Source organism: Arctopsyche grandis, chromosome 3, assembly GCF_051622035.1.
Source record: "Arctopsyche grandis isolate Sample6627 chromosome 3, ASM5162203v2, whole genome shotgun sequence".
NCBI lineage: Eukaryota > Metazoa > Arthropoda > Insecta > Trichoptera > Hydropsychidae > Arctopsyche > Arctopsyche grandis.
In genome coordinates, this window is record NC_135357.1 from 13,396,932 (window position 1) to 13,422,053 (window position 25,122).

A 25,122-nucleotide genomic window follows, 5' to 3' on the forward strand; every position below is an offset into this window, starting at 1 on the left:
GTCGTCGAATTTATATAATTAAAAAAATACATTACAGACAAAAAAACTCATCTTCGAAATGAATACAAATACGGAAAACTAATTTTCTCGACCTTCGATTCTCGATAAGAAATACATATACACACACTCGGTACGGGAAAGCTTTTTTTTAATATACCAAAATTATATTTCGGTTTGGGCGTGTGCGTTGTTAGGCTTTTCTCGTCTGAATAGAAATTTTCCGGAGAAAATGGAGTGCCTATTCATATTCCATACATACTTTCAGTCAGCATTTGATTGATATCGTTCCCACGGATTTTCATCGATAACCCTACGATTTCGGCATACAAGTAGTACACAGCTAATACGATGAAAAAAATCAGCATTCAAAGGGTTAACTAAATACTTTATTTTCTAAGCAAGACATTTTATTTTAATGTAATACTCTCAAAGGAACCTAATAGTTAAAACAGGAAATAATGTTTATTATGGACAGACGGACCGATGTCGTTAAATTTAAGTGCACGCCTAAATACAAAATTAGATATAAAAACCTCCCCGACAAAGATAAAAAGGAAACGAATGATCTTATCTAAAATAATTAACACGAAAATATTAACATTGTTATTGATTTATTTTATTACAATACATAGTACTTGTTTATTTATTTTATTGTTATTTATTTTATTTAAATACCTTTTTTTAAATAAATAATAAATGGTTAAATAAATTAATGGTATTTTATAAATAAAATACCATTTATTTATTTAAATTTGAACCATTGTGGCAGTACATGAATCCCTAATGCACCAAAATGGTCGAAAAAAAAATACAGAGAAATGAGAAAAATAAAAATATATAAATATACCCAAACAAAAATAAATTTATACCTGCTAAAAAAAACTAAACAATTATAAACGTAGCAGATAAAATAAAAATTTCAAGTAATAAAATACAAAGTAGGGAATGTCTTGCACCTACAGTCAATACCAATACATAAGAACCAGCTGCAAATACAAAACATCCCTGCGAGGCCCAAATGGAAGAGAGAAGATCAAAATTACACTCATACGTCCACATTCAATTATGAAAATAAGGATGATCGCAGGCTACCAGAAAGATAGGTTAAAATAATCTCCGATAATCTACGCTCACTATTATTACGAAATTATTACGAAAACCCCTATCAACTACATATATAGAAAAAAATAGCCCAATGGAAAAATGAACTAGGCCCAAAAAAGCCCGCGTGGCGACCAATAGAGTACAGATATTTTAACCCAAGTTATATCACAAAATACGGAATACACTAATCATGCTTACATACCTGTTTAACGTGTGCTAAGTGGCTTCCATCTGACAGCTGATGATATATGCTCCGGTGTTGCTGATTTGAATTTCATCAAATGCTGATCACAAATATTAATTTAACACTGACACTGATTGGTGATTAACAACATTTGAAAATTGACAACCACGCGCTGGCAACCGTGAGACTAACTGACAATTTAAAAAATGTCGGCGTTTATGTATGTGTATGGACCACTTAACGCTAACGATACATCATTTTTAACCTTTAAATTTTAGAGGTTAATAAATGAGATCGTTTAAAGCCACTCAAATGGACTCCGAAAAAAGACAGATTGTTATTTACTGAATAAAATAATTTATTGGATTCAATTGTTTTTTCTTTGAATTCAATTTCAGCAATGCTTACAACGATTTTTCATAGCAAACTAAACAAAAGACACACGCAATTTTCAAATAAAAATAAACAATTTCATGCTATATCGATTTTCATGTTTGTATTTAAATCGATACAGACATGCAAATATAATAAACAAGAAAAATAATATATTTATACACTGGTATTCACGTTCAACATTATATACTGAGAATATTTGCAGACTTGTCATATCTCCGATATGTGAATTCGTTCATAAAACGAGCTAAACAAACTATCAAAGTCAATAATAATAGCAGTTGCAATACATCGCCTCTCAATAGAAAGCATGATAAAGGAAAATACGGTCGTAAAACTCTGTCAGTGATACGTAAAATACATTAAACAAGGCTGTATGAAAAAAAGAGAGATAATTTCACCGCATGCCACTGATGTATATATGTATATATATATATATATATATATATATATATATATATATATATATATATATATATATATAGATCTTTTGGTCCTGACTTTATTCCCGATTTTGTTTTAAAGGGATGCAAGTCCAGTTTGTTATATCCTTTGCTTCATATCTATAATTTATCACTGAAATCTTCTCTGTTCCCTGACTCTTGGAAATGCACCAAAGTCACTCCAATTCACAAAAATGACGATAAATCTTTTATTAATAATTACAGACCAATAGCCATTGTTTCGGCTCCAGCCAAATTATTCGAAATAATTTTGCAGAGATTACTTTATAACCATTGCAGTCGGTTTATCATAGACCAACAGCATGGTTTTCGTTCAGCACGCTCTACGACTACTAATCTTTTGTCTTTCTCAAACTTCATTACTAAATCGCTAGATGCAGAGCATCAAGTTGATGTGATCTATACCGATTTTGCTAAAGCTTTTGATAAGGTTGATCATTCAATACTTATTAAGAAATTGGCCAATTTTGGTCTATCGGATAATCTTACTGATTTTTTTACTTCTTATTTAAGTAATCGTCGTCAGTTTGTTTGTTTTGATGGCCATTTCTCTGAAGTATACCTCACATCTTCTGGCGTGCCCCAAGGCTCTAATTTGGGACCTTTACTGTTTCTAATATATGTGAATGATATTGGCTCGGTACTTTCAGATTCAAATTTTTTACTATATGCTGATGACCTCAAGTTATTCATGAAAATTGATAGTGTTTCTGACTGTGAGGTCCTTCAGAGTAATTTGAACTCTTTATGGTGCTGGGCGACTAATAATCATTTACCTCTTAGCGTTAGTAAATGCAATATTATGTCTTTTTCTCGGTCTTCTAACCCCACCTTATATCAGTATAATCTTGGTGGAACTCCACTGTGTAGAACATTATCCAAAAAAGACCTTGGCGTTACGTTTGAGAGCAGATGGAAGTTTGGTATCCATATTTCCAATATGTGCAATAAAGCTTCAAAGATGCTGGGTTTCGTTTTACGCAATGCTCACAATGTCAATAATTTAAGAGTTTTGCGTCTTCTTTATAACGCATTGGTCCGAAGCATTTTGGAATCTGATGCCATTATATGTAGTCCCAGTGAATTAACTCACTCTCTAAAAATTGAAAGAGTTCAAAGGAAGTTCCTCCGCTATCTATATATAAGGGAGTTTGGATACTACCCTCAACTGTTTCCTAGTGCTTTTGTACAAGGTTCTGTTGGCTATAGTTCCCTATCTCATCGGCGGGATATGCATCTTGTGTGTCATTTCTTCAAATTATTAAGAGGTGATATTTACAACCCAACTATATTGGAAGAAATGAAATTTTGGGTTCCATCTCGCCTCATTGATTATCGATTGCGTCCATTGTTCCAAACTATTAAAGCAAGAACTAATGTTCTTGCTTTTTCACCAATCGCTCGAGTCTTACGCTGCTTGAATTTGGTCAGCAATCACATTGATATTTTCAATATTTCACCAGATAATCTATCCGTATTTTTACTGTTTTTTACTTTTAATTCAATTTAAACTATTTATATATGTGTTTTTTTTTGTGTATTATTTTCAATTTTTCATTTTTCATTTTTTTTTTTTTTTAATTTTTGATTTTTCAATTTATTAATTCTCAATTTTTCAATTTTTAATTTTTATGTACAATTTTTTAAATGTTTTATTTTATTTGTTTTTCTATTATTGTTGTTTTATTTTTTCTTATGTATTTGATCTTTTATGTATTGTCTGGCCACAGTGTCATATTGGGGTGACCTGTAAAGACTCTGTGGTATACTTGTATATTAAAATAAATAAATAAATAAATATACATATATACATAGTACCGTTTACCATGCACCCTTTTTTTTTTGATCTTTCAACTTAAGATCTTTCGATTTTCGATCTTTGCCTTCCGATATTTGCTTTTTCGACCTTTTCACTTTCGGTCCCGTGAGGTAGATACGTAAAATACCAATGAATAACTATTCAATCAAAAAAAATATTGTTTTCATCGAGCTTATTTTTAAACATAAATAAAATAAAAATTCATCGAATATTAGTTGTCAGCTTGCGAAATTGGGATCCAATTAAATTTGCAAAAGGTTTTCATTAATTAACTTCCATTCAAGTTATCCAGCGATGTCTCAATCAATGTAGTCGACTTGTTGAGTCAACTCTGTTATATATGTATGTATGTATTTTATTTCACATTTATCCGTATTTATGTACATATCAACAGATTTTAATCTTAATATAATATCTAGGATATTTTAAAAAAAAAATCTTGTCATGTACTCCAAGAACATTGGCAATTATGTATGTACATATATTCCCAAACACAATCTGCTTAATTACCTAAACACAACCTGCTTTAGTTTTATATTTTAGCATTTATAAAACTTGTAAATACGTTGAGCTCTTTTTCCTTTTATGCTGAACATTAAACATTGAAATAATATAATATTAATAGTAAAAAAAATAAAAATCAAATAGAAAATGATCACTATCGGATGTTTTATGAACATAATTTAGTAATAATAAAAAGCATTTTCAAATATCAAAAAAAAAACACCAACCGTATTTTATTGACGGCTGCTCTAAATAGTACTTGGATGCTGAGAACACACCACTGTTGAATATTCATCAACCATGATGTCTTCAACCAGCAACATACATATGTAGATCAGTGGTTAGCGTGTAATGCTTTCGATTGTGTGATCACGGGTTCTATCCCTGGCTTTGTTGCAGGCCAGACCTTGGATATGTGACTCCAAGGTCGCTTGTTTTCTTTCAGAGTTTGCCAATTCATCTGATTTCATTGGAAACGGTTCCAACAAATTGGCAATCCTTTCTTATATCTCACAAAATTTGAGTTCATAGCATCTCATGATTTGTTGATATTTAAAATGATGCAAAAAATTGTCAATAGATGTTTCTATGATGCTCAATGTTTGCAATTGGCCTTGAATGATACTTGAATGTACATACAATGTTGACAATAGATGTCTTGTAAATAAAATGGGTGTATACCTGTATAAATAAATCAATGTACGTTACTTGAGGTCAATCGTTTGTAAATTCATCTGATTCCATTGTTGAAACTGTTCTTCACCAAATAGGCTACTTACTATCTATATTACATATGTACAATTTAAACCTTCTCCAATTAGAATTTTCTGATTTTTCTTGTTTAATTGTTGTGACGGATCCAATAAATCAGTATCCCCTCAGTTTCCTGAAAATTCAAATTATTGGCATCTCGAATTTGTTGAATCTTATAAAATGGTACCTATGTAGGTATACCTACATTGCGTATTTCTCGCAAATTTTTTGTGTATCAAAACAAGTTGATTGTCCATAGATGTCTTTATTGTACTATATGTACTGTTGCGTTTGAAAAAAATTTATTATTATACAAAAATACATAAATGTCCATATAAAATGTCCACATCTCAAAGGCACACAGCTTTTTTTACACGTGGCATCTGTCAGGGTCCTTGCTGATGACCCATACAAAAGCAAGCTGAATATAATATACATATGTATGTATAAAATCGCAAAAGTTGAAGTCTGAGTATAATCTAAATGAAGATTCTAATAAAAATATTAGATGTATTATATTGTATTTTTTTCTTCCAAATATAATGGTTTCACGACGCGTGTCGTAACTCGCAAGTTTTAATCCGATAATCCTAGGGTAAAATTGGGGTTCCAAATAACACTCTCATAATCTTCGACGGGGTTACATTCTTGGAATAATAAAGATATGAAGGGAGGTGAACCGCTTTCAATATGGGCCGTGTTATTCGTATCGAATGAATTATAGAACTTGGCCGTGCCTTAATTGTGTTCGCCGAATATTATTTCAACGGTTATTCTGGCGCGATCGTTAAGCCACAAGTTCAATGTCGCCTGGATAGTTTCTTCTTCAACTTTGATCGTAGCCTCAAACATCTCCCGATAACAAATGACCAAAAGTGAAGTGGACTAATGTCTCGCGGGGCAATTCTGCGTTTTCGTCATCGGACCGCAAGGCGTTAATGTGAGGCTTCTGGCGTTTCGAATGGCTCGGCGTTTATCATCCTCAGATCCGTGTGGCGATTCCTTGTAAAATTAATCTGGTACGTAAATCTGAGAAAGTTTCAAACGGTCTCGTCCGCAATTTCGAAAGATTAACTTTCGCGAGAGATTTATGACCGGATAGGCGGCTGTAGGGTGGGGGTGGGGGGTTAACCGTACACGTGCGGGTGGAAAATCCACTTTACTGCTACACGGCGATGAGAAATTCATAACAATACAACGGATTCTGAATCTGCGGTGTCAGATGCGTTCCGAAAGAAATATCACTGGGTAAAAATAGATTCACTAATATGAAAATATGGCCATGCAATCTGTAACATCCCGTTTTTTAGCACTTTCCTAAAAGCATTTCCAAAATGGATAATTTTTCCAGCCGGTCTCTGGCGTCAACTTTATGGGATTGGTTTGGAATAAAGGATTGTATAATCCTTTGATTTGTAAGATAAATATTTCAACGAAAACACTTTTTAATTGAATCAAAACAATCTTAAAAGGCATCCATTTGGATTCAATGTAATTCAGAAGAAACAAAGCCATCAGACTGGAATTCAACTACTCAATGCACTAATAAATACAATAATTTCATATAAATAATATTACATTGTAAAAAAATCGAACAAGAGTAAACTGCCACTTTCGGTTGATGGGTGTTCACCAAATTTTATATATAACTTGATATTAAGTTTAAACTTCTACATATGAAATTTCAGTTCAATACACTAAAAGATTTCTGAGAATAAAAAACCTAGTAAAAGTATAACTTCCGGTTAAGGTAAAAATATTTTTAGTATATATAGTATATAATCTATTACTTGTGAAAAAATTAGTCTGACTGTAGAGAGGTTTGGGAGAAAGTTAAAGGAAGGTACCATTTCCAGTCAACTTGAAAATTTGAAAAAAATTAAAACGGATACTTTCAGTTTTATAAGACTAGCGGTGTTCGAAAAATCCCCAAAATTCACAGTAACATACTAGCAGACACACAGGCACCCACACACACACATTTTTTCTAGATCATGAAAACGTGATCAGTGATAGATTCAATCAGTCAAAATTTCGAGTTCAAATTTTCACATGATCAAGTAAAGATAAAGTAAAAATAACATCATATAACTGTACTTCATAAGTTCATCAAAAAGGTGTGATTCCGTTGCAGTTCCAGATCCCGATTCCTTTTTCATTTCCTATTCCGGACTCTTTATTCTGTTCCAGATCACGATTCCTTTTTCATTTCCTATTCCGGATTCTTTATTATGTTCCAGTTCCGGATTCTTTTTTCATTTCCGGATTCCAATTCTTTACTCAGTTCCAGATCCAGATTCCTGTTTCAGTTCCGGATCACGATTCCTTTTTCAGTTCCGGATCAGGATTATTTTTTCAGTTCCGGTTCTTTTATATGTACCGTTTACCATGCACCCTTTTTTTTGATCTTTCGAATTAAGATCTTTCGATTTTCGATCTTTGCCTTCTGATATTTGCGTTTTCGAGCGTTTCACATTCGGGCCCGTGACGGAGACCGCCCATTTACATACCAGTTCCCAAAAGCATCAAAAATTAAGGTCGAGAACATAAATTTATAATGTAAATGACAGTGATTTTAATCGAATTGACCTTATTCATTACCATAAATTTATAAAAAAAAATGGATACTATAAATTTCATGATAGAATTTTCCGCGTGGAATATTCAAAACCTTAGAAGTACTGTACGTAAATGAAATAAGCGTCGCATCCCCTACGTGGACCTTAACGCCTGCATAAATTAGGGTTGATCAAATCTAGCCCTGCGGTCGTTGTATACGAAATCTTTAGATTTAAACACGCTCTTGTACAATTTAATATATTCGGAATTTTGATTTGACGTCCGCTAATAAATACAGCCATTTCCCGAGTTGTGTAGTTAGCAGTCACAGATAACATCGACCGAAATTATTACATATCATACATCTACATAGTTTTCATTATATTACGTATATGTATACACATATGTATGTATGTATATTGGGATTAGATTTGGCACTTTGCTGTCAATTTTTTCCCAATCCATTATGCTCAAATAAACCTCTATAATATAAGACGTCTAGAAAAAGGTGAATGATTGATATTTTTCACACACATTGACGCTTTTCATGTCAATAATAATAAATATTTTTTGACAAAACGTACGTACCTTTCCACCTTGTTGAAAAAGTATTTCTCTTCATAAGTAAAATATCTAAAGTATGTATATTATTTTCAGTGACACTGATGTATTTAAATCTATTTCTGTAGGATCAGTGTGTTATTATTTTTATTGAAGATTAAAATATTGTTGTTGAAAATCTCTCCCCTACGTAGTTTTTTTTTTTTTTAAATGTACATTCGGTAAAATATGCCTTCACTATTTTTTTGTATATGCATAATATTATAATGACTGATTTATATAAAATAAACATATGTATACATAACTATAAATGTAGATTTCTTTCATAATTTTTTCGTCGCAAGATCCAATTAAAAATTAATTTCATTCAAACATCAATTCTTCAGCTTTATTCAATAAATAAGGTAAGAGCTTATGTACTCAGCATTCACTCTAGCTTTTAGTATAATGAGATGCTTGAGTTTAGATTCTCTATTTCTATTCGGAAGCTAAAACGTGATCTCTCTCCTTTCTACCGCGTACTGTATAATGCATTATTATCCTTTTTTACATACCTCCTTTACGTTTCACTTACGATTAAAATTCAGGAAAAAGTTTGCCTCTTATCCAATCGTTTTCATACTTTTCCATATTGCTCATTTTGGTCATCAATATAAGTAAATGGATCCTCCGCCATTACGATGGTGCAAAAATATCGTGTAAGACGCGTTTGATATCTGCCCGGCGAGATAGTCGTTGACGTTTATCCATCGTTTGTTTATTAGTTTTAAACATAGATGGCGGTAGTAAAATAAAATTATTATTTTTACTCAAAATAATAATTTTATATACAAATTATAGAAGAGGTATGTTTTTAAAAAACTTTTTTTTTATCCGAATGAAACTATAATAATATGTGTATTAAGAACAGACGGTGGTCTTATGATAGCTGAATTTTTACTGCCTATTGTTACATTTGAGAATTATCTTATATAATATTTTTCACATCAATATCATCTTACATATATAATATTCAACAAAATATTGTCTCCAATGATTATTTTTAGCCGAATATTTATAAAGCATTAAGATAAACACAAGATACACTTTTTGCTCTTGACAGAATACGAAATTAATTTTAATGAAACCTGAAACTTGAGCGAAATTAAATTTTTCAAAGCTGTCAAAACGAAGGATAATATCACTTAACGTATAATTGTTTACTGATAGTAGTACAACATTGCATCTGAATACAATTATTTGTATGGTGGTATTTCATCACGTTGATCTTCGGATTAAAATTCATTAAAAAAATCTTAGTTGATGTATTATGTGATATGCACTTATTTTAGTGTACAGTGCAGTTGCATTCGTCCTTTCATTCGGCTTCAACAACCTACTTCCCGGGAAGGTATATAAATAGGTCAATATGACCCACATACGCCTATCGATCTTGTAACTTCCGCTTAGTCCATTTCTGTAAGCAATACTAATATCTTAAGCATCATGATGCGTTGATGATTCATCAATACTTGACCAGTTCATATCTCCAACATACACAAACCTGTAGCTTTGTGTACTATTTTTCATAAAAATCTTTATTCTTATTTTTTTCATTATTTAAGATCAAACATGTGTACATAAAAATAAACATACATACATATATGTACATATACATGTACATATGTACATACCTTTCAACGTCAAGCCTCCCTTCAATATCAAGTTCATTTGAATCACAGTCACTTTAGGTATCTATTATACATATACATACATATATGTAATATGTACAGACATATATGTACATGCTATATAAACATGATTGTTTGTTTAATCGAAAGTGATTTAAATGTGAATTTGCAATTTTCAATCAAATTAGGTGTTTTAACCATCTTATAGTATGAAATTCAAATATTAATATGAAAAAAAAATTTCTTTCGTTTGTTTTTTCCAAGCATTTTATATATTTATGTACATATTTTTTTCCATGAAACTTTATTTGAATTTTATTAAAAAATAATATCATCTCATCTCAAAAAGGCCAACCCGCTCGCCTCTTAATATTTCAATGACTTAATTATAAAAAATAGGCTAATAGCCTTCTACTTTATTCATTGGCTTATTTCTTTATTACGAAAAACAACATTTCAAGACTTGTTCGTCAGAAAAAATAAAATAATTTTTTGCAACGTATCCGGATACTAGGGTCCATTGAACCCACCAAGGCTGTTTGTTAAGATTATGCAGTTTCAAACTTCTAATTCATTTTATTAAATTTCATGACACTAATAGTAAATGTAAATGAGGAAAAAAATACAAAATTATTACTATTCCAGATCTTTGGGATAAAATAAACGATAATATTGTATAACCAAAGATATTCGATCATCAATTTATTCCATTCATCTAATAGTGAGTTTTATTATCAAAAACTTATGGATAGAATTATGGAATAAATTTAGCAGCAGGTTGATTACGATTGATTACAAACCATTGTATGTCAATAAAATGATAAAATATCACCGAAAACCCTCTTCCGGGTTTTTTCTAGATCGCGACAGTACAGATTAGGCATGCGAGGGTTTTTTTACATGTGCAAAACTATCAATATGTTTATATTTCAAAAACATTTCTTATAGTAGAATAAAAGTCATGCGTGTGATTTAAAAATAATAGATTTATTTATATAATGTCACAGTTTATTTTTCTCTATACAACAGTCACACCTTACCTACTCGAGCTTCAAATTTTGATTTCAATTATTATTTTAATCAGCTTTGTATGTAAATAAATCTTTTGTATTTGATTAAAAATAAATATTCATAAAAGCCCAATATAAATCGCTGAACTCTGGTATAATTTCAAGCTCAAGTCGTCGTACGAATTTTCATCTTATTCTATTATTGCTATTTACAGATAATTATTTAACATTTGTGAATGTTTCATTACGTATTTGTTTTAACAATGAATAATAAAATCCGTCCATGTACAGTAATCAAAACATAAAGTAAAACGTATAATATACAAAGCCATTTATTATAATCGCATTACTATTATATAATAATTACATTTACAAATAAATTCCAACAATCATCACAGTTAAATGCACATTAATTTTAGCTTATACTTAACATAAACGGTAGGAAACTTCATGTCAATATTATACAATATGCGAAAATATGTATACATTCGATTAAGTAATAGGCCAATATGTAGGCAATAATAAAGATATTACATAATAAATATACAGCATACTTTTATTACAACAGAGTGCTACCAAATTTATTCATTGTATGAACGTTTGTACATATTTGATCTACATAATATATATATATATATATATATATATATATATATATATATATATATATATATATATATATATATATATATATATATATATATATATATATACATATATATATATATATATATATATATATATATATATATATATATATATATATATATATATATATATATATATATATATATATATATATATATATATATATATACATATATTATATATTCTTACTTTTGTCAAAATACTATATATAATATTTAAATGAAGTATGTATAGATAAAATTTAGTATTTACATATGTTTTATTTTATACACTTTTTACATACATACATACATACATTAATAAAACCTTTTTTATTTTAATACACAAATTTTTACATAAATACAAAGTCTCAATGAGTATTGCTTAGTGTTATTTATATTCCAATTATTTTTTTTAGTTATAAAGAATTGTGACGTACAAATGTAGCACCTTTAAAAGATAGTATGGCAATAAAGCTGATTATTAAATTATTATCATTTTAATTACACGAAATTCATCGTAGGTATACGTCTTTTACCAAAAGGGATCAAATTTTTAGAGATTAAAAAAGAAATATATTTGTATAGGACGCAATGTAGAAAAATCAATTTAAAGCCTATACTTATATTTAGATTTGACGTCCTTGCATTAATTACAACGTTTAATCAAAATATGCAAATTTCATATTATCATTTCTGGAACACAGTTTTCTGAGTGGTAATATCAGCTTTATTCAAATTCACCCGAAAAATTATATATTATTTTGATTTGATCAAATTTAATGCGTCATACAAGCTTAAGTTACGTGAAAATTTTATCGTCGAATGCTTCTATAATATGTATGTAATACTAAGCCATCAAAAGAAACAAATCAGTTTATACGAAAATATAACTTAATAATGTTAATCTCTAACAATTATTACGTCTTGTTTTTGATTAAATTTGAAAATTCAACATGTATAATATCATATTATAGATATACAATATAGTCTTTACATTGAGCAATGGCTAGATTATAGACGAAAAGTCTAAATAAGGATTCGAAGAATAAAGTTTTTATATGTACATATTTAAGAAGTGAAGCTTTTTATTGCAAAGAGTATACTTAAACTTTTTTTTTGGACAGGTAAAATAATAATATTATATTAGACATATTGGGACGTGCTCGTATTCTTCCAACACGGAAAACAGGGAAAAGCACATTGCAACGTATTCTTGAAGGCTTCTCTAAAATCTCTATTGAAATAAGCGTAGATCAAGGGATTCAGTGCTGAATTAAAGTATCCAATCCAAAATACAACACCAACCACAGTGTCAGGACACCAACAGGCACTGCCGCACAGCGATGTTATGACGTACCTGAAATTTCAAATGACATGTCAAATTCAAACACAACACACTTTAAAAGCTCTTGTTAAAAATAGCTGAATATACATACATATATCTGAAAGTTGAGAAGCGGTGTTTATATTTTTTTTACATTTGCCAATTTTTCTCACGCGAACGTGTCAAAAACAAACCGATCAATTTTCTCACTAGTCTTGTTAAACCGCAAAAGTTAAGCCTAAAAATCCGTCAAAAGACCGGCCTCCGTTCAAATTACGCAGAAACAACCTCGTTATTTTACGGGTTTTCACGGGGGAAAAAAAAGGGAAAGCCGATGAACAAACTCTCGTAAATAAGCGAACGCCTCTCCTTTTTGCACCCTTGCTCATATAATTTACTCATAAAATATCAAAATTAAGCCTCACATTTAAATTATTTTTATATAATAGACACTTTAATGTATATTTAAATTAAAATTCCTCCAGTAGACAATGCTGAATTTTAAATAAGAATGTGTTATAGTTGATCAACATTTTTTTTAACCTATTGCCCGTGGATGAACGCTATATAAGTCATGCGTAAAATGAAAGTAGCGAGAATTCCGTAACTCACACTGTAAACAAAATACTTATTGACATATTTGGTCACTTCAATAAATCTTACAATATATATTTATGGTTGAAACTCGACTTACAAATTCGCTAAAAAAGTACAGCGAAAGTTGCCTCGGGCAACTTTCGAGCTAATAGGGTAGCCATTCAGAATTTTATCCACTAACAAATATCTAGAAAATATTCTATCATAGCTGTTTATTGAAATCAAAAACTTATCTGCCAGTAGATAAGGCTTTTTTGAACAACACGATCAATTTAGGGTGTCCAGATTTTTAATATTTTGTCAAAATGGAGATCATATCATCGATTTATCACAAAAACACATTACGTAAATGATTTTACTTTTCCAAAAAAAAAACACATTCAAAAACCTTAAATTACTACTGAAAACTACTGAAATTTTATTTAATTACTTAATGTAACTAACTAATTAAAATTCCAAATGATATTTATCGTCTTTTCATAATTTTTTTTCTTTTTTTAGTAAATCCTTATTTTTATTCATCACATTCAGGAACTACATGTAATTTAGTAAATAGAATGATTAGTGCTAATTTTTCAACCGCTAGTTTGGATTTTTTATTTAAAAAAACGTACGCTAAACACATTGCCATTTTAATCAAAAATTTTATAGTATCATAGAGTATTTTGTCTTTTCAAAAAATCAAAAGTAGTCATTAATTTCTAATCAATAACATCCTCAGTCCAGTCACTTTTTAATTCTGTGAACTTCATCAAATAGCAAAGGTGTTATGTCAAAGGTGTACTCTACATTTTACCAAATTTAACCAAAGAAGAATAAAGGAGGATAAATTTCCCTAGACTAAGACAAAAGAAGATGCAATTTTTGAGGGGAACAAGGTTTTTGAAGACAACCCTCCAACAACAATAAAAACAATCATCCTCAAAGGAGGATGTCTGGTCACCTTAATCAATCGAATGATACTGTTTGTGTTGTCTTTATGATCATTATAATCACAATGATTTTTTAAATATATAATAGGTTTAGTTTGAAGCAACGATTTTTAGTATTTTTTCAATATGATGTCAATATTTTCAATTTGAAAAAGCCATGTGAAACGTAAAGGAGGTATGTAAAAAAGATTAGTTTGAAAACTTTTTTTCGATATATCTTACCTACGGTATACATAATAGGATCTATTCCTATGAAAAACTTACCATCCGACAAATCTCATATCTTATATTTTTACAAAAAATTATTATATTTCGAATTACCATAAGAAGAAAGGAAGCCAACATATAAGAAAGACCCCCATGATTATCCCTAAGGTTCTGGCCGCCTTGTGTTCAGCACGCCAACTTTTCGCTTGTTGTCTTATACTGGTACCTGTAACAAACAAACAAACAATATAAGTACAAATTTATAAATGTGAAATAAATAGAAACACAGTCCATTCCTCTTTTTCGTCTATATACAATTTATTGTACATGAAAAGTATTCGAATTTTACCGCGCGTAAAAAATACCAGCGCAAAGCTTTCAAACGCTGAAGAGCGTGAAATTTCTAAATCGACATTCGGTCGTTATTTCACCTGACATAAATTGACTGGACATAGCTTGCATATACTTTTGTAAAATCGACCGATTTAAATTCCAAATCGCAAATAAAAACGCCATATTTATCATTAAACAGATAAATTAAAAGTGGCCACTGGAGTCGTATGACAAATGGAGCTTTAACGGTCACCGCGGTTATTTATTGTGGCCGTAAAAGCTACAAACGCTTGCACGATATCGAATCACTTAATTGGATTAATTCATCATGTACTTTATATGCGGATGCACGTATGTATGTATAGATGTATAGGAGGATATGCCATTTGAATTTACACGACAACTTACTTAGAAAGTTTATCTTTGACGTTACGGCTTTATCTAAAATAAAGGGACAATTTAAGCCTCGCACGGCTTGCTGAAAGATACATATACATACTTACGTACATATGTATGTATGGTGCGATTAAATAACTTCCATATAAAACAATGTGGAGACTTTATGTGAAAAGTTTAAGCTTGGCAAAAAGCAGCGTTTTTAAACTACATACATACACCGATCTCATAAATTTTCTGAATCCCATATGAGTTTATTTTCGAATCCCGACATTTCCACTTATAAAAATGTTATAAAAAAATTCGTACAAACATTTTATCATATTTTATATCATTATATTTGAAAGTGGCGGAAGTAAAATTTCAGTTACAAAAACACATTTCTATTTGACTTTATACATAAATTGTCATGACTTAAATTCATTCGATATGTCCAGAATCTCGGAAAAGCAGAATAAACGTATTAAATTAACAGGTAACCAGTATTTTAAATAGTGTTAAACGCAAAATATTACATATATTTAATAGTTTGTGAAATATTTTTCTAATTGAAGAATGTGTATATAACGGCTCATATGTAAATATGCAATATATTATTTCAATTCATATTTTATGTAATTTTTATTCACTTGAATTTAGGTTGAAATTTAAAATCACTAGCAAACCTTTTTTATATTGTTTAAAAAAACACATTTATAAACAAATTTACATTACTTTTGTACAATAGAAATGTTTCAATCTTGATCTATTTCTTAGATTTAAATAAAAAAAAATTCGAAGATTATACATCGATTATAATATATTTAATTCAATTAACAAGTCCTGCCTAATATAATTATTGTGTTGACTAAGAAGTTTGTTTTTCCTATATCCTTACATAATTTATTAGTAAATTTTCAATCAATCAACCGCTTAAAGTTTTCAAGGTTCTGTTGGTTAATATTATACTCTCTCAACTTTGTACAGTGGTATATAACTGTCAATTGTCGTATAATAACTCTTTTTCAAAAATAATTATACAAAACTCAATTAGCTCCTCGATCTTGATTGAATCGCGTGTAAAATAGGAAATATATTTTTTTAAAGAATATATATTGCACAAATTATTTTTCAGTTACTGACATAATTCATCTCGTAATTGACCTTTTTGTAATTGAGAGTCTTCATTTTGAGTCATTTTTTGACGTTGATTATTGGAAAACGCTTTATGGTGCTTTCGGTTCTTTTTCATTATTTATTTATAAAATCGTTTTCAGTAGGTATGTATATACGCTTTGATCGTGAATAAAAAATTATTTCATTTAGTTTGAAAATGCAAAATAAAAAGATTTTTACATGGTCGAGTAGTAATATTGTAAATTTAGGGGGAAAAAGTGAAAACACTCACTGAAATACCAGTTTCGTTTAATATTTATAAAGCCATTTGTACGAATGTATTATTTTTTATCGTCCGAATAATATAATTCTTTATCATACACCGAGTCACATTTGTATGAAAATTTCGAATTTCCAGTTTCGCCTAGTCTCCATTTTTTTCCAAGAGTTTGTAATATATGATGAATATTTTCACAAAGTGAACCGGTGTTTTGCGACGCGGAAACATTCACTACAATTTCATTTTCTTATATTTTTCAACGTGAAATTAAGTCAAATTGTGACGATTTGCTACATCGACCTGGAAACATTCACGTGGGTGGACAGTAAAAAGTGAAGAACATTGTATCTTGGGAATAAGCCAAAATAGTTGAATTTCCCAACTTCGACATAAACGTAAGCGGAAAGGGTTTCCGGAAATGCGTAATTTTTCTGACACACTTTTTAAAACGATAATATAGAGTCCCGTTGCGAGTGCTATACGATACGTCGTAAAAAATCCAAAAACTATCCTGCCCTGTCACGAAGATGGCTATTGTAAGTAACGGTAACAAAATATCATAACGCCCACATTCCTTTCGGATGCTGCGTATACGAAAAACAACTAAACCGTATCATTTATCATGACGGATATGAAAATACAGCCTCTCTCCTTCGCCATGTGTCTCGCAATTTATAATATTATAATATATATTTTTAGTGCCTAGCCCACGAAACTTCCCTTAAGAAATTTCTATTGTCAATGGAATTTTTTATTACAAAATGTATGCACAAGAAAAACATTTCCATTTTCAAATTTATAGTTGAAAAAATTTTTCGAAGCATGTTCAGCTATTCATCGTTAAACGTAAATACATACTCATAGCTTTATAAATTTAATGTGTTTTATTAAAATACTAGGGCCATTATTTTAATCGATAAAAGTCTATTAAAGTTCGTTCGCAAAACCATTTATTTACGAGTGTGTACTTAGGAGTTACATTTATGAATAATATATTCCTCTGAATTTATTTAATTCGAAATATAAAAACCTAAATAGTTCATACTTGTGATTATACACACATACATTTCATATTATACGTTCGAAAATTGAATTACAAAGAAAATTCGAGCGAGGCTAACCTCGTTACATTTGCAAAGCGAAACGTTTCATCGGCGTTTTTGAAGTTCCAATTTGTTTATACAAAAATAATTGGAAAGCTTAAGTGTCATTTGTGTTAATTATCCGCGTCTGAATCAGATGATAATTTCCATATTTCGCTCACGAGGAAAAGCGGCGGACGAACCTTAATTGACATTAAAACGAGGAGGACCGTTTACAATTTTACGTCCCACTCGACTTCATACGTATTATACATATATAAAGAAAATTGTATAATTTTTTTATTCAAATAAATAAAAGTCATTTGTTTTTTTTCGTCAAGTCAAGTTTTAAATTTAAATTCAAAGCTTACAATCTCCTTATTTATATCAATTACGACAATATTCAATACACTCCTATTTGTATAAACACAATCAAGTACATATTTGACTTTCGATGATGATATTATCTAAAAATAATTAATCGATATTCAATCGTGATTTTGTTTTTCATTATTGTAGAAGTTGCTACGTCAGTCGATACAAGCTAGTTGATATAAAAGACTTTCGTTTAATTTTCGATATTCTATTCGTCTAAAAGTGTCTAAATTTACTACAAAATTTTGAGTTTTATATTACAATACACACACATATATTTTACTTCAGTGTATAACATGTTCAGTGTTGTAAATTAGTACCCAAAATTAATAACGGAATTTCCACTACAATTTTTTATAAATAATTTTCCTTTGTTTTTCTTGTGCATATTACATTTTGTTTTAATTTTCGTTTCATTTGATCATTCGGTGTATAAAACATTTAATTAGTGCCCGTGATTGTGTCGTGAAAAATTAATATTGAGTGCAAAATCAACATTGAAGAAATATTGTCAACAGTCTTCAATGCAAACCTTGAAGGATGAGAGGTTAGACGCAAATTCAAGGCTACCAGAATTCATTCAAAGTAAGATCGTTTGGTTAAGAATTCATTGTATTCATAATATGTTGGAACTTTTTTATTTAATTTTAAAAAACAAATAAATTACAATCGGCAACAAAAAATATTACCAGAGTGGAGACTAATCAATCGTTATTAAGTTTGACTCACTAAATTCGAATATAATAATGATTTTTGTTGACTTGCTCTCGTTTAAGAGATATGAGTGTTTAAAAAAATGTGCAATTTTCACAAATCAACTTCTGCAGTCTTTAATTAAAAAAAACTAGTATTACTGTGCCAAAATTGAGTATTGAAATCAATAGTCAGATTTTTTTAAATATTTATTCTCATTTTTTATTGCTTCGAAATATTTATAAATTTATTTCAATACTTATTTACTATCTAAACATACTAACTGTGATTGAAAACCAACCTTTATAAACGTGGTACAGTGAAAAATAATCGAAATTTTCTCAAACGGAAAAAAATGTGTTAAAAAAATATATGTATATCCTTTGGACTTTTAAAAGTATTTAAAGCAATAAAAAATTACAATCAACAGAATAAACATTCAACTATTGATTCCAATACTTACATACTTTTGGCACAGCAATACTGGATTTCGACAGCAAAAGCCAAAAATTGCACAATTTTTAAATCCTTCTAAAAAATAAATAAAAGCAAGCCAACAAAAAATATTATCATATTAGAATTTAGTGGATCAAAATTAGAAAATTTTGCTTAGTTTCCGCTCCGGTAAATAATTTTTTTTTTCGATATTTTTGTTGCTCAGTGTTGCAAAATTTGTTCACAACACACATACATATGTATGTATGTATGTACCTATACATACATATACATATGTGAATGAATCACCAAGCTCTGATTCGAAAGCGTCTTATATTTTCTTCTCTTCTTTCATAGTAATTTCGTCCATTATGTTTCATACTTCTCCTTATCTTACTTTCAAGAAAACTTAGAAAACTTGTCTAATATACCTCTAAAATATGAACCAGTTGAATGTTCAGCATTTCTAAATCGTTACTATCTGGTTTTATGAGGTCAATTGAGACCTCTTAATACTCATTTTCTTTTTCAGTCTTACTTGTGCTTTATTATATCAATGAAACTCTACCTGAATCCATACTTAATATACCACACGATACTTTAAATTCGCTCAGCTGTAATATATACCCTTATTAAATTTAAATTACCCCTCACAAATGAATAAGAGGAATCGCCAAGATAAAAATATATGTATATCTATACTAGTAGTACTACAGGTTGGCTGTAAAATACGAGTATATATTAAGAGATTATGTAATGTTATGGTTTGATACATGCACCCGATGGATGATAGAGATTGCAGACTTCTGCTCCGATTAGTCTAACGGCGTGGAAGTGTACATATATGGAACAGCTTGACAATACCTTTTATATTCGTAAGTATGTATGTATATGTGCAATACAATATAAATAGATTAGCATGTTCGTATTTTGACTCCACCGAGACATTGAAAATCGATACGTGAAAAATAACAAATGCCTCGTTGTACCTATCACATATTTCGTACATCCCTTAACTTTATCCGTAGCTCACCGTACAAAAATAGAAAGCACGCCTCGTTACCTTACGATACATTTTCCGGAATATCTAGACTTAGCATTGTAAGCAGAAACATTTTTTTCCATCTCTCTACCTGTGTAGTGTGACCAGCTCTGCGCAACCCGCAGTACGGAACAGAGAACCTACCAAAATCAATAAACCTCACTTCGGATACAGATGCTGCAACGCTCCGACCAAACATTTATAATTAGTCAAATATGGCATGCTCGTTCTGGCGTAGGCAGCTTTTGCACTAAGCTTTTCTTTAACCTAATGAAGCCTATTTCGTCAAATCGAACTCGGATCGTTAGGGCCTAGGCGAACGGGCGTAGGCGTTCGCCTGCCGTCAATTTCCATTATCACCACTAATAGATTTTATGACACAATCGTCAATTGTAATCAAATCGTCATACATTTATCAACGATACAGTGTATCATTAAATTGTATAGTATATACGCGTTTGAATCCCCTTGAGCAATAAAATTGTATAAAACTACGTATAAACAAATACAATGCAAATCAACTTGAATAGTTGCCGTAATAGTTGTTTTTTATATATTTTTTTATTATTTATTTAATTTTAAATTTGGACCATTGTGGCTTTACTGGAGTTCCTAATGCGTCACATAGGTCGAAAAAATACAGAGAGATGAGAAAAATAAAAGTATATATGTGCATACATATATATATACACAGACAAAAAATACACTTATACATAATCATAAAAAACATTATAATAATAGCAGATAAAGTAAAAATATCAAATAATAAAATACAAAATAGGCAGCCAGCATCAATATATAAAAATCAGCCGCAAATACAAAACATCCCTGCGAGGCCCAAATGGAAGATAAAAGATCAAAATTCCACTCATACATCACATTCAATTATGAACATGAGGGTGATCGCAGGCTACCAGAAAGATGGGTTAAAATAATCTATGACAATCTACGCTCACTGAGGTGGAAAACATCACATTCAGGCTCAGCAGCAACGATTTCATTGAGAAGTTGGATAGCTCTTGAAATAGGAGCCATTCGATAAAGAACTGTGCGAACAGCAGGTACAACCATCAAATGATGATGTCTACCACGCCCTTAAATATTAGGGATACAAAGTCCCAACTGTTCCAGCAACGACGGGCATGATATTTTATTTTTTTTTATTTTATTAATTGAAAAATCAACAGACAGGATATGTATAAAAAAACATAGATATGTATAAAAAAACAAATAGTAAATAAATAATATATGTAACATCCGAGTCCAATAATAGATTTTTACATAAATGAAAAAGATAAATATAAGGAAAACAAATTAAAAAGTAAATAATAAAGGCATGACAAAATATGTAGAACAATGCATAATTAAACTATAGTATTAAAATATTTGGAAAAGGTTATAAAATAGAATATAAGAAGAAATTGAAATTTACAAAAAAAAAAAAAAAGGAAAAAGGTAAATACAAAATAAACAAATGAAAAGGAAAAGAATGAAAGCTATGATATATTATCACTTAGAAGCTGGATAGCAAAACGAATTATATTCTCCAAAAAAATTATGAATACTAAGACATCATTATGAAGAAGTATATAATATTGTACAATAATACTTGTAAAACAAATTGTGAACATAAAATAATAGCTTCTCGTTCCTTTAAAAACTCTCTATGGCGTTTTTACGACTTCATTTGTAATGCGAATTTTTCATTTACTTTTTCTGCGTTCGTTTTCCGCAATATGCACAAACTTGTTCACTTTAATTTAATTCTGGGCTTTGTCTCGCAGGGAATAAATTTCTATGAATTTATAAATCGAAATTCAGCCGTAAAGAGTGACCTGAGCGCTAACACACGCCATGTTTGCCAAGAGCCGTTAGGGTTGTTCAGAGAGAAATTTAGTTACAGACTTTATTTATTTATCCTGTAGCGCGTTTACGGACCGAACCGGCTAGCCCTATTATTTTAGAATTATTTTGAAATTTGTACGAACTAATTAAGAAGATACGTACCACCTTTTCAAATATGTACGGTAACGAACTTTGTTAACTGCGTGTATGTACATATTAATAATAGTTGGTTAGGCTTGCTTATGATCTACTACATACATATACTGTACATGACACATTTATAATAATTGAATTCAAAACCCTTTGACGATCATCCAACTATATTTTAATTATATTTCTATGGCTTTCCATCTTCTAAGTTAGCGGTAGGGCTCGGTGGTTGCGTTAATACTAACCACCTAAAGGTTTTCGGGTTCAAGCCCTGAGTTGAACTCAATTGAAAATAATTTATTCGTAAGTATTTATATACTACATAGTACTGCATTACTGTACTAGTAAGTATTTATATACTGATACTTGTATTTGTAATATAAACATGGCAAAACAATCTAATGGTAAACATTCATTTGTTTTTTTATTAAATTTATTTGAATCGAAAAAAAATAACATTCAACGATGTCGATATCATCGTCATAGAAACTTTCATTTGTTTTCGATGCTCCCAACAAACCTTACATAAAAAGTCTCTTTCGAAATTATATATTAGATAAATGTATATATGTACAAGTTAAATACCATAGTTGTTGCTCAGGGGCAACCCGTGAAAGCTTCATGGGGAAATATAAACTAAAGAAAAGAAATATAGCCAGCAGCATAGCTCGGACGTTAAGCTTCTGCTTACCGTCAAGAAGGTGCCGGGTTCTATCCCTGAATGAAAATGAATTTTTCAGAGTATGCTGTCGGTCAGACCTGGATTTGTGACTCCAGGTTGATCGTTTCCTATCAGAGTTTGCCAATTTTCTCTGATTTCATTGTTGAAACGGTTCCCGGAAAAAAAAATTGGCTGAAAATCCTTCCTACCTACTATGTCACCACTATTTGAAATTTGATGGATGTACAATAAAAAATTATGTACAATTCATAGATGTCTCGTTAATTTGCGAGTTTTTTCAGTGTCTCGCAATTCAACGACTTATAATAAAAAAATGCTGCATTTGTATTTGTAATTGGCCAGGAAGGCGCATTGGGATTTACCTGTAAGGCCTTCCTGGTATATATGTAAAATAAAAATAAAATATGAAAATTAATAAAATCTTATTGGATTTTTTTATGTTAACAATATGTACAAAAACATTCATTAACTTTTGAAATAAATTTGTGACAGTAAAGTGGTTCACTTTGTACATAATGTTTACGTTTCATTAATGTAAGGCCATACTTAATCTCTAATTTTTTACTACCCACACTTGAAGTTTTTCGTTGAATATATACGCATGAAGCAAATTACTCTCTGATGATTGAGAAAGTGCAAAAAGCATTTCTTCGTTTCCTATATAGGAAAGAATATGGGTATTACCCATATCTCTACCCCACTCCTTTCCTTTTGGGCATGCTTGGGTATAATTCCCTTGAACTTCGGAGAAACTTCTCATTAATTCGTTTCGTTCTCCTGCTCTTACGTGGTAATACGTCATGCCCGTTGTTGCTGGAGCAGTTGGGGCTTTATGTCCCTAATCACTATGTGCGTGGTAGACATCATCATTTGCTGGCTGTACCTCCTGCCCGCACAGTCCTTTTTCGAATGGCTCCTATTCCAAGAGCTATCCGACTTCTTAATGAAATCGTTGCTGCCGAGACTGAATGTGATATTTTCCACCTTAGTGAGCGTAAATTGTCGGAAATTACTCTAACCCATTTATCTGGTAGTCTGCGCTCATCATTGTTTTCATGATTGATTGTGATTTATGAGTGAAATTTTGATTAACTCTCTTCCATTTGGGCCTTACAGGGATGTTTTGTATTTGTAGTTGTTTCTTACATATTTATTGAAACTGGCTGTAGGTGCAAGGCATTCCTTATGCTATATTTTATTTGATATTTTTACTTTATCTGTTATTATTAAATGCTATTTTTTATGTATGTATGGATGTATTTATGTTTATGTTTAATTGTTATTTTGTTTTTTTTCTTTTTTGTGTTATATTTTTTGACCATTGTGGCGCTTTAGGAATTCCTGTTATGCCACAATGGTCTGTTTAAAATAAATAAATCTATTTGCTATATCAATTTTAATTGGGAGTGACAAAAGGGTTAACGTCACTTCGTCTTTATTTAATTACAATGGCTCGGCTACAAGTCATCAAAAGTGAAATACTTTCGGTTTTCCCACTGGAAATATATATATATATATATATATATATATATATATATATATATATATATATATATATATATATATACATATATAATCAAATATAACCGCAAATTTAAAAGCCATTAGGGCGTTAGGATTTCATACACAATTTATTCAAATCATTCAATATTGATTTACATTACGAAAAACCACTCTCAAGTTTTAATTTGAGAGGAAAATTTCATCGAATACATATGTATGTACATACGTACTTTCGTGTAGGCGTTTCGGTGAAAAATTAAATCGATTTGCCCCAAATCATTTCAAAATAAAATTAATCGCATTTAATGAACTAATAAATCATAAAAAGGCAATCTGTCGATTTTGATTAAATTTTCCGCTTTTAATTTTTATTTAAATTTCCATTGTGTTTGAATTTGATAACATTGACCGAGCGCGTAATAAAAAGTTGTTCTTTCAGAATAATTCCAAAATTCACCAATCCATTTGGAGATGTGGGTGGAGAGAGTCAGTCGTCACTAA

General features: G+C 30.2%; 1 pseudogene; it reads right to left on the reverse strand.

Moving 5' to 3' along the window:
* Positions 1-12,793: 12,793 nt before the first annotated feature.
* The window catches only part of LOC143909119 (octopamine receptor beta-2R pseudogene), a 62,642-nt pseudogene continuing 50,313 nt past the window's right edge, over positions 12,794-25,122 (reverse strand).